Source organism: Arvicola amphibius, chromosome 1 (assembly GCF_903992535.2).
Source record: "Arvicola amphibius chromosome 1, mArvAmp1.2, whole genome shotgun sequence".
Lineage (NCBI taxonomy): Eukaryota > Metazoa > Chordata > Mammalia > Rodentia > Cricetidae > Arvicola > Arvicola amphibius.
Window position 1 is genome coordinate 74,936,125 of NC_052047.1, and position 14,995 is coordinate 74,951,119.

Here is a 14,995-nt window from a genome sequence, read left to right on the forward strand (position 1 = left end):
GCTACTTCTACATCTCAGCACTATCAACAGACCAAAATAAATATTCCAAGACATCAACAATCAAAATGAATATAACATTTTCAAAGTAAACAGACATTGACTACTAATGAAATAACACCTCTGTGAAGAACATCTTCCGACTCCAGAAAAAAAGTATAGTTAGAACATACTGTTACAATCAGGGGAATATACAGTTTCAGTGTTTTCTGGAACATTTTATCAAGAATTTAGAAAAGCATACCCAATAAGCTAGCAATTCATAATTGTGTTTTATTTCATAAAAATTTATTCAATGTTTATTTATTTCAGGTGGATACACAGGAAAAAACCTGGGAGTGAAGAAACCCACATTTCTTACGTATTCATCAGTTCACAGTATTACATACACTTCTCCAAAGTTATCAATAATAACCGATCAACACTTGCCAATGTAATCATATATGACATCTTATTTCCTTATTCTTTGGAACTATACTCAATGGCAAACTCTTCCTTGAGTAATAAAACTTTACTTTTTTATCAGAGCCTATTGACAATAAGATGAGGTCCCTTGTGAAAGAGTTCTCTATAATGTGAAGACAGACAATGTGGTCTGTGGTCCTTCATGTACAGAAGTGTGTTGAACAGAGAAGAACGCTACTTGTGCAAGTCCTAATCTGCTATAATGTAAAGGTTAACAGCTTTTCCAACAGTAAAAAGCTCTTCCATGGCTAGAAAGAGAACATGCCACAGCTGACAGGTCCCAAAGTGAATGGAGTACAGTTACAATGTTTAAATACAATTAGTTACCATACTTAGAATATAATTAACACAGCTGCAAACAATGTACCAGTAATGTTTGTTTTCAGAATATTTTTAATACTGATTTAAAATATACATTGTATATATACATATATATCAAGTCTAATTAAGGAAAATTAAAGAATGCAACAATGAAAATTATTGAGATACAAGAAGTTTCAAGTAGATCTACCTCAATCCAGCTATACCACTCTTGGACATATACCCAAAGGACTCTACATCCTACATGGAGACACTTACTCAACCATGTTCATTTCTGCTGTGTTCATAATAGCCAGAAATTGTAAACAGCCTAGATGTCCATCTGTGGATGAACAGATCAAAAAAAACATGGTACATTTTACACAATAGAATATTACTCAGCTGTTAAAAAACCAAAATCATGAAATTCACATGCAAATAGATGGGGGAAGAAAAAATACCCTAAATAAAGGTAACCCAGGCCTAAAAAGACAAATATGGTATGCATTCTCTTATAAAAGGATGCTAGCTGTTAAGTCTTTGAAAAGCAGACATATATATATGTATATGTATATATATACATATATATATATGTATATGTATACATATATATATATATATCCACAAAAGTTAGGTATCTAGTAAGGAACTGGTGTGGGAAGGGAAATAGACTATATAATTAATATATAATTAGAGATGGATATTGGGGATAGTGGAATGGGAATGATAAACAGAGAAGGGGGAGAATAGGTGGTAATGGAGGGAATATGAAGAGGAACAGCTAAAACTAAGGATCATTTGAAAGTTCATATAGAAATCCATTACAGTAGAAGCTTCTTAAAATATATACATATATGAAAGAAATCTAAATGGCTGAGGTGTCTCTTTCCTCTATGACTCCATTCCCAATGAATAACAAGAATATTCTTTTCCAACATTTCCTCCCCCAGCTCAGCTCATTATCCGAGCCTCCAACATGAGCAGGCATTTCCTGTTAACACATCAGTTAAGAAAGACAGGGAACATAGGAAACAGAAAAAAAGGAAGAAAACACCCACCAAAGACAATACCAGAAATCAGCTCCTGTAATTATTATAACCCCAACCCCAGATAGCTGCTTAGGTACCAGTGTAAAAGCACAATAACAGCCATGGCAATATGTCTCCAGTAGAGCTCAGCAACCCTACCACAGCAGGTTCTAAATATTTCAACATAGCTGAAGCACAGGAGAACAGCCTTAAGACCACCTTATGAAGATGATGGAGGTCCTATGCTATACGAATTCCTACCATCAGTAGCCTTTTAGTTACATGCCCACTTATACTACTTATGCTGATGTAAAGCACACATCCAGTCTCTTTTCTGGCTGCGGGATTTGGTTGCTGCTCTCTTTTCCAGCAGAGGATTGTGATTTGTGTGTCTACCCCTAAATAAATAACCCTCTATTATTCTCAACTATGAGCTAATGTGGGATTTCTTTTAAGCATCCTTCTTCAGTCCTAAAAAAGGAAGTTAATAAATCTCTTCAACCCAAGAAAACCAAACAAATAGAGGAAAAAATGAATAAATCCATAAAGAAATCCAGGAAAACACAAACAGTGGAAGGAAATGAAAAAAAAAACTGTTCAAGACCTGAAGAAAGAAATAGAATCAATCAAGAAAACCCAAACTGAGGAAATTTTGGATATGAAAAATTTAGAATTTCAAAAAGGACCTACAGAGGCAAGATTTATCAACAGAATATAAGAGATGAAAGAGAGAATTTCAGGTGTTGAAGATAGAATAAATGGGCATATCAAAGAAAATGTAAAATAAAAATTCTGACACGAAGCATCCAGGAAATCAGCAACACTATGAAAAGATCAAATCTAAGAATAATAGGAATAAAGAAGAGAAGAATCGCAACTCAAAGGCCCAGAAAATATTTTCAACAAAATCAGAGAAGAAAATTTCCCTAACCTAAAGGATATGCCTATCAAGGTACAAGAAGCATACAGAACACCAAATAGACTGGACTAGAAAAAGAAGTTTCCTTGCTACATAATAATCAAAACACTAAATATACAGAACAAAGAAAGAATATTAAAAGCTGAAAAGCAAAAAAAGCCAAGTAATATATAAAGGTAACCCTATTAGAATTACACCTGACTTAACAGACACTCTAATAACCAGGAGGGCCTGGACATATGTCTTGCAAACTCAAAGCAACCATAGATACCAGTCTAGATTACTATACCCAGCAAAACTTCTAGTCACTATAGATTGAAAAAATAAGATATGCCATGATAAAGTCAAATTTGAACAATATCTATCTACAATTACCGACCTAAAGTGCTAAAGGAAAATGGCAACCTAAGGAGGTTAACTACACCAATGAAATCATAGGGAATAATCTCATACTAGCAAAACCAAAAGAAGGGAAACACACACACACACACACACACACACACACACACACACACAAATAACAGGATTCAACAATTGTTGGTCAGTGATATCTCTCAATAATCAATGGACTCAATTCCCCTAAAAAAGATAGAGACTAAGAGAATGGATTTGAAATAGAATCCATATAGTTGCTGCATCAAAGAAATACACCTCAATATCAAGAAGAGACAGTATCTCAGGGTAAAGGATTGAAAAAATATTCCAAGTAAATGAACAGAGCAAAAAGTAAACCATTTCAATATCTAACAAATAGACATCAAACCAAAACTAATCAGAAGAGACAGGAAAGGACACTACATACTCATCAAAGGAAAAGAACCCACCAGGATGGCATGTCAATTTTTGACATCTATGCACCAACATGAGGGCATCCAAGTTTGTAAAAGAAACACTACTATAGCTTAATTCACATATTGACCCTCATAGACTAATAGTGGGAAACGACAGTATACCACTCTCACAATACACAGGTCATCCAGACAAAATCTAAACAGAGAAAGGCTAGAGCTAGCAGACATTATAAACCAAATGGACCTATCAGACATTTACAGAACACTTCACCCAAAAACAAAAGAGTATACCTTTTTACCACACCTCATGCATGGAACTATCTCCAAACTTGACAGCATATGTAGACACAAAGCAAGTCTTAACATATATAAGAAAAAGGAAATAACTTCCTAAATCCTATCAGACTACTACATATGAAAGCTGGATATCAACAATAACAGAAAATTAACAAACTTATGGGAACTAGAAAATTCTCTACCAAATAAAAAGTGTGTCAAGAAAGAAAGACTTTCTCCAATTAAAGAAAGTTCACAGCACGGGAGAGATCTCATACTAGTAACTTAACAGCATACCTGAAAGCTCTAGATAAGATGAAGAATTCACACACAAGAGAAGCAGAGAGCAAAAGAGCATCAAACTCAGGGCTTAAATTGACAAAAGAGAAACAAGGAGAACGATACAAAGAATCAATGAAACAAAAAGTTGGTTCTTTGAGAAAATAAATGAAATTAACAAATGCTTATCTAAATTAACTAAAAAGTGGAGAGAGAATATCCAAATTAACAAAATCAGAAATGAAAGAAAAGGGAGGCATAGCTGAGGAAATCCAGAGAAGCATAAGGACATACTTTAAAAACCTGAATGCCAACAAATTTTAAAATCTAAAATAAATGAATAAGCTCTCCCCATCCTCCCCTTCTCACTTTTCTCTCCCCGTCTCCCCTTACAGAGGAAGGGTGGATATGGGAGCAGGGAAGTATATATCTTAATTAAGGGAGCCATTTTAGGAATGGCAAGAGACTGGACTCTAGAGGGGTTCCCAGGTGTCCAAGGAGATGTCCCCAGCTAGTTCCTTGGACAGCTGAGGAAAGAGAGCCTGAAATGGCCCTATCCTATAGCCACACTGACGAATATCTTGCATATCACCATAGAACCTTCATCTGGCGATGGATGGAGATAGAGACAGAGACCCACATTGGAGCACTGAATTGAGCTCCCAAGGTCCAAACGAGGAGCAGAAGGAGGGAGAACATGATCAGGGAAGTCAGGTCCACGAGGGGTGTGCTCACCCACTGAGACAGTGGGGCTGATCTAATGGGAGCTCACCAAAGCCAACTGGACTGGGACTGATGGAGCATGTGATCAAACCGGACTCTCTGAACGTGGCGGACAATGAGGACTGACTGAGAAGCCAAGGACAATGGCACTGGGTTTTGATCCTACTGCATGTATTGGCTTTGTCGGAACCTAGTCTGTTTGGATGCTCACCTTCCTAGACCTGGATGGAGAGGGGAGGACCTTGGACATCCCACAGGGCACGGAACCCTGACTGCTCCTTGGACTGGAGAGGAAGTGGGAGGAAGGGTGCGGGGAAGGGGGAAATGGGAGAAGGGGAGGAGATGGAAATTTTTAATAAAATTTTTACTGAATTTAAAAAAGAAAATAAATTCTCAAAGGGTATGACTTACCAAACTTAAATCAATATCAGATAAGCAACTTAAACAGACCTACAACCCCTAGTGAAATAAAGCAGTCATTAAAATTCTCCCGACCAGAAGAAGAGAAAAAGGAGGGAGCACAGGAAGAAGAGAAGCAGCAGCATCCCAGGACCAGAAGGATTTAGCACAGAATTCTACCAGACATTTAAAGAAGAGTTAATGCCAATACTCCCCCAAATAATTCCACAAAATAGAAACAGAAAGAACATGGTGCAATTCATTCTGAGGCCACAGTTGCCCTGATACCCAAACCATTTAAAGACTCATCAAAGAAAGAGAATTACAAATTTCCATCATTAACACTGATGCAAAAATACTCATTTTGCATTTGAAAACTAAATCCAACACCACATCTAAAAGATCATCCACCATGATCAAATAGGCTTCATCCCAGAGATGCAAGGTGGTTTGCCACAAAAATAAATATATAATCCGCCATATAAGAAAACTAGAAGAGAGAAAAACCACATAATCATTTCAATTGATGCAGAAAGGGTCTTTGACAAAATTCAACATCCCTTCATGAGAAAAGTTCTGGAAAGATTATAAATATAAGGAATATACCTAAATAAAATAAAGGCAGTTGAAAGCAAACCCAGAGCCAGCATCACTTTAAATGGAGAGAAACTCAAAGCACTTCCACTAAAAACAAAAACAAGGAAAGTTGTCCATTTATACCTATTCAATATAGCATTTGACATGTTAGAGCAATAAGGCATCTAAAGAGATCAGGGGATACAAGCGGGAAAGGATGTAGTCAAATATCTTTATTTGCAGATGATGTGTCAGTATTCATACATGACCCTAAAAGTTCCATTAGAAACTCCTATAGTTGATAAACAAGTATCTGGATACAAAATTAATTCACCAAAATCATTAGCCCTCCTATACAGAATTACAAATAGGAAAAATCATGGAAATAACACCTTTCACAATAGCTTCAAATAATGTAAAATGTCTTGTGGTAATTCTAATCAAGCAAGTAAAAGACTTGTATGATAAAAAAACTTCAAATCTCTGAAGAAAAACTGAAAATATCAGAAGACAGAAAAAATCCCCCATACTAATGGATCAGTAGAATTAACATAGTACAAATGGACATGCCACCACAAGCAATCCACATATTTAATGCGATCTCCATTGAAATTTCAACACAATTCTTCAGCTTGAAAGGATAGTTCTCAGCTTTATATGGAGGGAACAAAAACAGAATAGCTAAAGCAATCCTGATCAATAAAATAACTGCTGGAGGTCTCACCACTCCATTCAATGTACTACAAAACTATAAAAATAAAAACAGCATGGCATCTAGCCTAAAAAGAGACACATTTGTCAATGGAATCAAACCACACAATTATGGTTTGATTTTTGGTAAAGTCAGAAATACATACTGGAAAAAAGACAGCATCCTCAGAAAATGGTGCCGTTCAAACTGGATGTCCACATGTAGAAAAATGCATATAGATCCATATTTCATCCTGTGCAACACTCAACTCCAAATGGACCATAGACCTCAACATAAAACCAGATACACTGAACCTGAGAGAGGAGAAAGTGGGGGAAGTCTTGAATTCACTGGCACAGGCAAAAACTTTCTGAACAGGCTACCATTAGCACAGGCACTGGGATCATCAATAAATGGGACCTATGAAACTGAAAAGCTTCTGTAAGGCAAAGGATACTGTTACTGGGACAAAGGATACTGTTACTGGGACAAAGTGACAACCTACAAAACAGGAGATTTTTACCAACTCCACATCTAATAGAGAATTAATATTCAAAATATATAAAGCACTCAAGAAACTAGACATCAACAAACCAAATATTCCAATTAAAAATGGGTTACAGTCTAAACAGAGAATTTCCAAAAGAGAAAACTCAAATGGCTGAGAAACATATTTAAGAAATGTTCAATATCCTTGGCCATGAAGAAAGTACAAGTCAAACATCTTATACTATCAGATTTCATCTTCTACCTTTCAGAGTGGCTCATATCAAAAACACAAATGAGAGCTCATCTAGCAAGGATGTGGAATAAGGGAAACACTCATCCATTGCTAACAGGAGTATAGACTTATACAGCTACTTTGGAAATCAATATGACAGTTCCTTGGAAAGTTGGGAATCACTCTATCCCAAGATACAGCTGTACCACTCTTGGGAATATCCGACAAGGACACTTGATCAACCATGTTCATTGCTGCTCTATTCATAATTGCAAGAAACTGTAAACATGCCCCTCAACAGAAGAATAGCTAAAGAGGATGCAGTACATTTACACAATGGAGTATTACACAGTTGTTTTCAAAAAAGAACATCATGAAATTTTCAAGCAAATGGATGGAACTAGAAAACTTATCCTTTGTGAGGTAACCCAGATCCAGAAAGATAAATATAGTATGTATTCGCTTAAATGTGAATATTAGTTGTTAAATGATAACCAAGCTACAGATAGACCCAGAGAGGTTAAGTATAGAGGAAGGGAATGGGGGGGGGACATATGGATCTCCCTGAGAGTGAGAAATAGAGCAGAATTTATGAGTAGATTGGGAGTTTGGAAACTAAAAGGGGAAGGGAAGATGGGGTTGAGAGAGGGAATGTGGGGAGAGACAGCTAGACTTGAGGGGCACTTGAGGGGTGGTATGGAAATCTCATGCAGTCAAAACTTCCTAAAATATATGAAGGCAATCCTAATGAAATCTCCAAATAATGAAGGATACAGAGTCCCAACTGTCCATTTCTTGTCACAAAATGAAGCTTCCAATAAGCAAGACTGGGTTACATTGACCTGAGCTATTGGTTAAAGGGGTCTCATGGATATCTCTTAACAATGCAGACTGTTGCCAAGATAATAGGTTGCTCTCAGCAAACTGATATCAAGGCCCCATTGTTGAAGACAATACCCAAACACCTCTCTGAACATAGAGAGGTCAAACTGGTGCCTATAGAGAACCTTCACCCCTATGTTCTAGTGTCTTCAGTAAAGAAAGGTATTCTGCAGGCTACCAAAAGGGAAATGTATATGCCAACACATCCACAAGACCTTTGATATGTCCTGCCTGAAAATGTGCTAGGGTAATGGTATAAACCAACCAATATCTAATTTGACTTCAGACCCACTCCATAAGATGGAGTCCATACCCAGAAAATACTGCTTAGATAACCAAGAACCAGAGACCAGACAGCCCAGATACCAAGGGTAAAACCAAATGCTACTGGTCTAAAACAAAAGTAATAATAAAATGAGTCATAATAATATTCTGCTATACTCATAGATCAGTGCCTTATTCAGCAAGCATCACAGATGCTTCCTTCTGCACCAGATGGGAACAAATACAGAGACCCACAGCCAGATATTATGTAGAGAGAGAAACTTTGGAAAACACAACTCTAAATAGGATGTCTCCATCTAATCCCTCCCCTCAGAGATCAGGGACACTGCTCCACATTACGCCAATTGGAGGAAAGGGGAATGCCCTGAAACACGGGTTCCATCTGCTCTTATTGTAGAAAGAAATGGGTAGACAACAGGGTAAGAATACCCTCAACAACATAAAGAACAATATAATGCCTCCAAAAACTAGTGGTTCTTATGACAGCAAGACTTATACATCCCAACGCAGATGAAGTATAAGAAAATGAACTTAAAAATAACTTAATGAAGATAATTGAAGCCCTTAAAAAGGAAAACAAAAAAAATCCCTTAAAGAAGTAGAGGAAAAGGCAAACAAAAAATTTGAAGAAATATACAAATCCCTTAAATAAAACCAAGAAAAAATTAATCAAAGAGGTGAAAGAAATGGTTCAAGACTTGAAAACTGAAATAGAGGCAATAAAGAAAACACAAATATGGAAATGAAAAATCTTGGTAAATGATCAGGAACTACAGAAGCAAGATAAAAAAAAACAGAATATATACAAAGAAAAAAGATCTACTGAATGAATGCATGCAGACCATGTCCATTCAAGAACCGGACACCCCGTCTTAGCCTAAGTCTCCTTACCAAGGTCAGCCATCAGCCAACATCCAGATGCTGAGCCAGAGGTGGACAGGGAAGAGTTGTGAGCCATGTATGGACAGTGCTAGTCACCAGTATGTCATTTGAGTTGTTGAGAAATTGACAACAGCCTTCTTCATCCTATATGCTCTGTGTACCAATGATATCTGTGTAATATATGCTTGTTTCTAGCTAGGAACAATTAAAATTTTACTTGCCACATTAAAAAACAGAATATAAGAGATGAAAAGAACAAATAATCCAAAAAAATGGAGTACAGACCTAAACAGAGAACTCTCAACAGAGAAGTCTAAAATGGCTGAAAGACACTTAAAGAAACGTTCAACATCCTTAGCCATCAGAGAAATGCAAATCAAAACAACTCTGAGATTCCATTTTACACCTGTAAGAATGGCCAAGATCAAAAACACTGATGACAACTTATGCTGGAGAGGTTGTAGAGTAAAGGGAACACTTCAGCATTGCTTGTGGGAATGCAAGCTGGTACAGCCCCGTTGGATGTCAGTGTTGTGATTTCTCAGAAAATTAGAAAACAACCTTCCTCAAGACCAAGTAATATCACTTTTGGGTATATATCCAAAGGATGCTCAGTCGACAAGGACATGTGCCCAACTATGTTCATAGCAGCATTGTTTGTCATAGCCAGAACTTGGAAACAACCTAAATGCCTCTCAACTGAAGAATAGATAAGGAAAATGTGGTATATTTACACAATGGAGTACTACACAGCAGAAAAAAATGATGACATCTTGAATTTTGCAGGAAAATGGACGGAGCTAGAAAACATCATTTTGAGTGAGGTAACCCAGAACCAGAAAGACAATTATCATATATACTCACTCATACGTGGTTTTTAAACATAAAGCAAAGAAAACCAGCCTACAAATCACAATCCCAGAGAATTTAGACAACAATGAGGACACTAAGAGAAACATACATAGATCTAATCTACATGGGAAGTAGAAAAAGAAAAGATCTCCTGAGTAAATTGGGAGCATGGGGACCATGTGAGAGGATAGAAGGTGAGGGGGAGGCAGGTAGGGAAGCAGAGAAAAATATATAGCTCAATAAAATAAATTTTAAAAGAAAAAAAAAGAAACATAAACCAAGAAACAATCCCATTCACAGTAGTCTTTTCATAATACCTAGGAAAAAAACATAAAACAAGAACTACAATGAAAAACTTGAGAACACCAAAGAAAGAAACTTAATGGGATAGTAAACGATAGAAAGACTTCTATGTTCATGGACTGGCAGGATTAATATTATGAATGTGCCTATATTACTGAAAACAACTTACATATTCAATGAATTCTCCACTAAGATACCAATGGCCTTCTTCACATAAATAAAAGAATTCAAAAACTCATGTGGGTTCAAAAGACCTCAAACAGTCAAAGCCATCCTGAATGGAAAAAAAAAATCACTGCTGGAGGTACCACAATGTCTAATTTTAAATTATATGACAAAATAATACTGACACAAAATAGGTACACAGACCAATGCAATTGTTCAGAGGAACCAAAAATGAACCAACACAGATATAGCTATAGTCACATGACTCCCAACAAAGGTGATATAAAAACATATCTCAGACAATAATTAGCCTTCCCAGTAAACGGACGGAAACAGATACCCACATGGAGAAGACAAATTAAATTTCTAACATTCATTTGTTTACAGAAATCAATTCAACATAGAGCAAGGATCTCAATATAAGGCCTAAAATCTTAAAACTATCGGTAAAAAAACACTTCAATATGTAGGCCTAGGCAATGGCTTTCTGAATAGGATCACAAAATCTCAGAAAATAGTAACAAAAATGACAAATAGAATTGTATGAAATTAAAGAGCCACTGCACTTCAAAGGAAACAACAGAGTCAACAGAATAGAAGAAAGTCTTTGACAGCTACTATTCTGTCAATAGACTATTATCTGTAATAGAATTTTTAATTCAAAAGTTAAACACTATAATAGCAAATGGTCCAATCAGAAATGAGAATGTGAACTGAAGAGATACTTTTCAAAATAAGAAATGCAAATGTATACCCAATGATATACTCTCTTGGAGAAAGTAATTTTTTCTTTGCAAGTGGTCATTAATTGGAAGTAGCTTCTTGGTTGAGAATGAGACCTTGTGTCTACTTCCCCATCTCAGCAGTAGTCCCCATCTGAATTGGATCTGTGCAGGTTATATGCATGCTGTCACAGTCTCTGTTACTGCATGCATGTGTCCTGTTGTGTCTGCAAGATACCGTTTCTTTTGTATTACCCATTCCCTCTGGCAGTGATAAAGACATCCCATTTAGGGCTGAGTGGTCCAGGTTCTCTTACTCTTTGCATATTGTCCAGTTTCTCCCCCCACTTACAGGCCCTTCACAAATATGGCTCCAGGTTTTATGTTTTTATGGGTGTGTGATTATGTGAAGGAATGAGTGGTTCTAGGTGTATATATTTGTATCTTGTGTCTATTTGAACTCTTTTCCTTTTGTTTGTTGTATTTTATCTTTCTTCAGTTGTGTTTGTTTTTGTGTTGTTATCATTTATTTTGTTTTATTATTAACTCTTAGATGCCTATCTGTTTTCTAATGGGATACAGAAAAGAGGTGGATCTGGATAGAAGGGGAAGTAGGAAGGAACGGGAAAGCAGAGGGAGGGAAGGAAACTGTAATCAGGATATGTTATATAAAAAACTATATTCAATGAAAGAAAACAAGAAAAAAGTGAATGCAAATGTCCAATAAATCCATGAAAAAGAAGTCAGCATTCTTATCCGCTAGTGATGTGCAAGTGAGAACCATTTTGAGATTCCATTCCATTCAAAGTGGTGATCATGAAAACATGGTACATATATACTATGAAACACTACACTATTCAGTCATAAAAATGAAATCATTAACTTTCAGTGTAAATGGGTGAAACCAGAAAAGATCATAAAAAGTGAAGTAACCCAGGCCGAGAAAGACAGACACAGCATCTTTTCTCTCACTGGGGGTTCCTAGCTCCAAATATTCAGATGTGAGCACATGACTTGCTTGAGGTAACTGCAGAAGTTGGGGTGGGAATAATAGAGAGGGAAACAGCAATAAAATTGGGAAAAACACAGAACTCTAATTAAGAGAGGGTAGTAAATGCAGAAGAAGGGGGGAATTAAGGATGTCTGAAAAGTCATAAGGAATCATACTAGTAACTATCTACATAAAATAACTATAATATATAATGTATATAAAAATTTCCCATCTGAGCTGATAATGCTCCCTCTGACAGTCAAAGGCCAGCTAAAAAAAAAAAAAAAAAAAAAAAAAAAAAAAAAAAAAAAAAAAAAAAAAAACCCTAGCTCCAAGCATGAAAGTTCTCTTTTGAATTGTTGGTCAGGGTTGTCCAGTAGACTCCTGAAACATCACAGTTCCTTGGCTGCCCCCCAAAGATGAAGGTAAATCCCGGTTGCAGAAGACAGCATCAACATCAGACCTCAGCCTTGAGTACTAGCTTTCATGGCAACAGAAGGCAGCATGCAAACTTCCAAAGGAAAGAAAGAACCAATAGTCCTACCTAGTTATGATACCTATGAACTACAACATCCAGAATGGCATGATAGCTTTAACTTTGCAGTAGTGTCATGCATACCTTGGCAGTAAACAACAACTATCTAATTGGACTTAAGGCATGATCAACAAGAGGGAAATCATGCCTGGACCTAGAGACCTATCCAACTACACAGTGTTAGTGAAGTCATGGATCTTTGAGAAGAACCCCTAACCACCATTTCACTAAACCAGCACAATAATCCCTAATAATATTTTAAATATCTGTCCTAATTACCCACAGATAAGTGTAGTCTTTACCTCTCAAGGAAATATCTTTGTGTAACACATTAAAGCCTTTAGAGAAAAATATAACCAGTCAAAATGTAGAATTGACAATCCTAATCTCTCTACAGCACAACTCCTGCACCTACCAGAGATCCAAGAGAGGGTGGATAGAGACAGATGAACAGAAAGTTGGCTGTGAGATTGTGTCTCCAAGGAATGCCAAATCTAACCAAGATGACTTCCTAAACAGGATAACCCCAACAGACATGCTAACATGGATAATGGGAAAGTTCTGGAAGCTTTAACCCTACACAAAGCACTATAGGCAACTAAGAAAACCTGAACAGGAAAAAATAGCCTTCCTCAGGAAAGAATATACTAATTGTCTTTCCAGAACCAAAGAACAAGCCTGGAAGCATGCATACAAATACCATTATACAGACTGAACTGGTTGTATACACAAACAAAAACAACAACAGTTAAAAGTGAAGCCATGAATTTTAAAGAGAATAAGGAGGGGTATATGGGGCTGGGGATTGAAGGGAGGAAATTATATAAGTATATTATAATCTCAAAAAACAAAATACGAAGAGATTTCTAAGAAGAAAACAAATAGAGGACATACTAGTTAGGACATGGCTGGACGTGGGCAACATCTATACACTGTCTATGGGATACCAATTAGTGTAGCCACTATAGAAATCAGTGTGGGGGTCTACAAAAACTAAAAATGGTACTATCAGAGGTTCTAGCTATAAGGTCCTTGGACATACATACATACATACATGTGTGTATATATATATGTACATATATAAATAAAAATATATTTTATATATACATATATAAATATAAATATTATGTGTATGTATATACATGTATCCATCCAAAGGAAACTAAGTCAGCATACAATAAAGACATGTGCACACCAATGATTATTGTGGTACTATTCATGACACCCACATTACAGAATCAGCCTAGGTATAAAAGAACATGGACTTTTAAAAAGTGAATTTTATTCAACCATGGAAAATAACAAAATTATGTTATTTGGGTAAATATAATGGATCGTAAGATCCTGGCAAGAGAAATAAATCATGCTTGGCAAGATATATATAATGCATGGTGAATCTGTATTTTGTGTGGTGCATGTGTACAGTGAATGCACACTTATTCATTAGACTGTGAGAGCAAAAGATGGCACTGACCATCCCCTATTGCTCTCCCCCTCATTCTATTCCAACACAGTCTCTGATGGAGCCTGAAGCTCAGTTTCAGCTAGGCTGTCTAGCTAGTGAGCTTGGGATTCACCCTTCTCCTTCCCTTAATGCTAGGGTTACAGCCATTCAGGACCACACCAGCTTTTACATGAGTGTATGCATTTGAAGTCAGATTCTCGTGCATAGACAGCAAGCACTCTTACCTCTGAGCCATCTCCCTAGTCTTGGATATTTTTAATAGAATATGAAAGAAGAAGGGGTACTAGTTGAAAGACAGAAGATGATGAGGGTGGGCAAAGGAGGGGGAATGTGATCAAAGCATGCTATATATTAAGAAAACATAATAATGAAACTATTACTTTTATACAAGGGGAAGATACTAAAGAGATTTGTGGAGAAGGCAGTTTATTTATAACCAAAGCAAAGACCTCTGGAACAGACCTTTTGCTCATAACCCTCATAAGAGGCAGACCTGCTAACAATATCACTAAAGAATGCTAGCCTGCAGAACTATAAAACCTTTCTGATGTTTAAGCCACCTACTATGTGGTACTCCATTTATTGTAGTCACATTTATTATATTCTGTTCCTAGAGAACTTTTATACTTAGAAAAGGCTGATCTTGGAGCATTTTATTATATTCTGTACCAGTTCCTAGTAGTCTTGGAAAACCAAGGGTCTGGAGATAGAGTAGGAGTGGATGGGGAGGGGGACTAGAATGGAAAGG

General features: G+C 36.6%; 1 protein-coding gene and 1 non-coding gene across 2 annotated transcripts in view; both read right to left on the reverse strand.

Annotated features, from left to right (window-relative positions):
* Window positions 1-14,995, reverse strand: part of LOC119811694 (zona pellucida binding protein) — an 84,023-nt gene that overhangs the window by 58,722 nt on the left and 10,306 nt on the right. The gene's annotated exons all lie outside the window — the stretch shown is intronic.
* LOC119806090 lies at window positions 632-757 on the reverse strand. Its single transcript, XR_005284123.1, has one exon. It is a non-coding gene; the product is annotated as a small nucleolar RNA SNORA24 (small nucleolar RNA).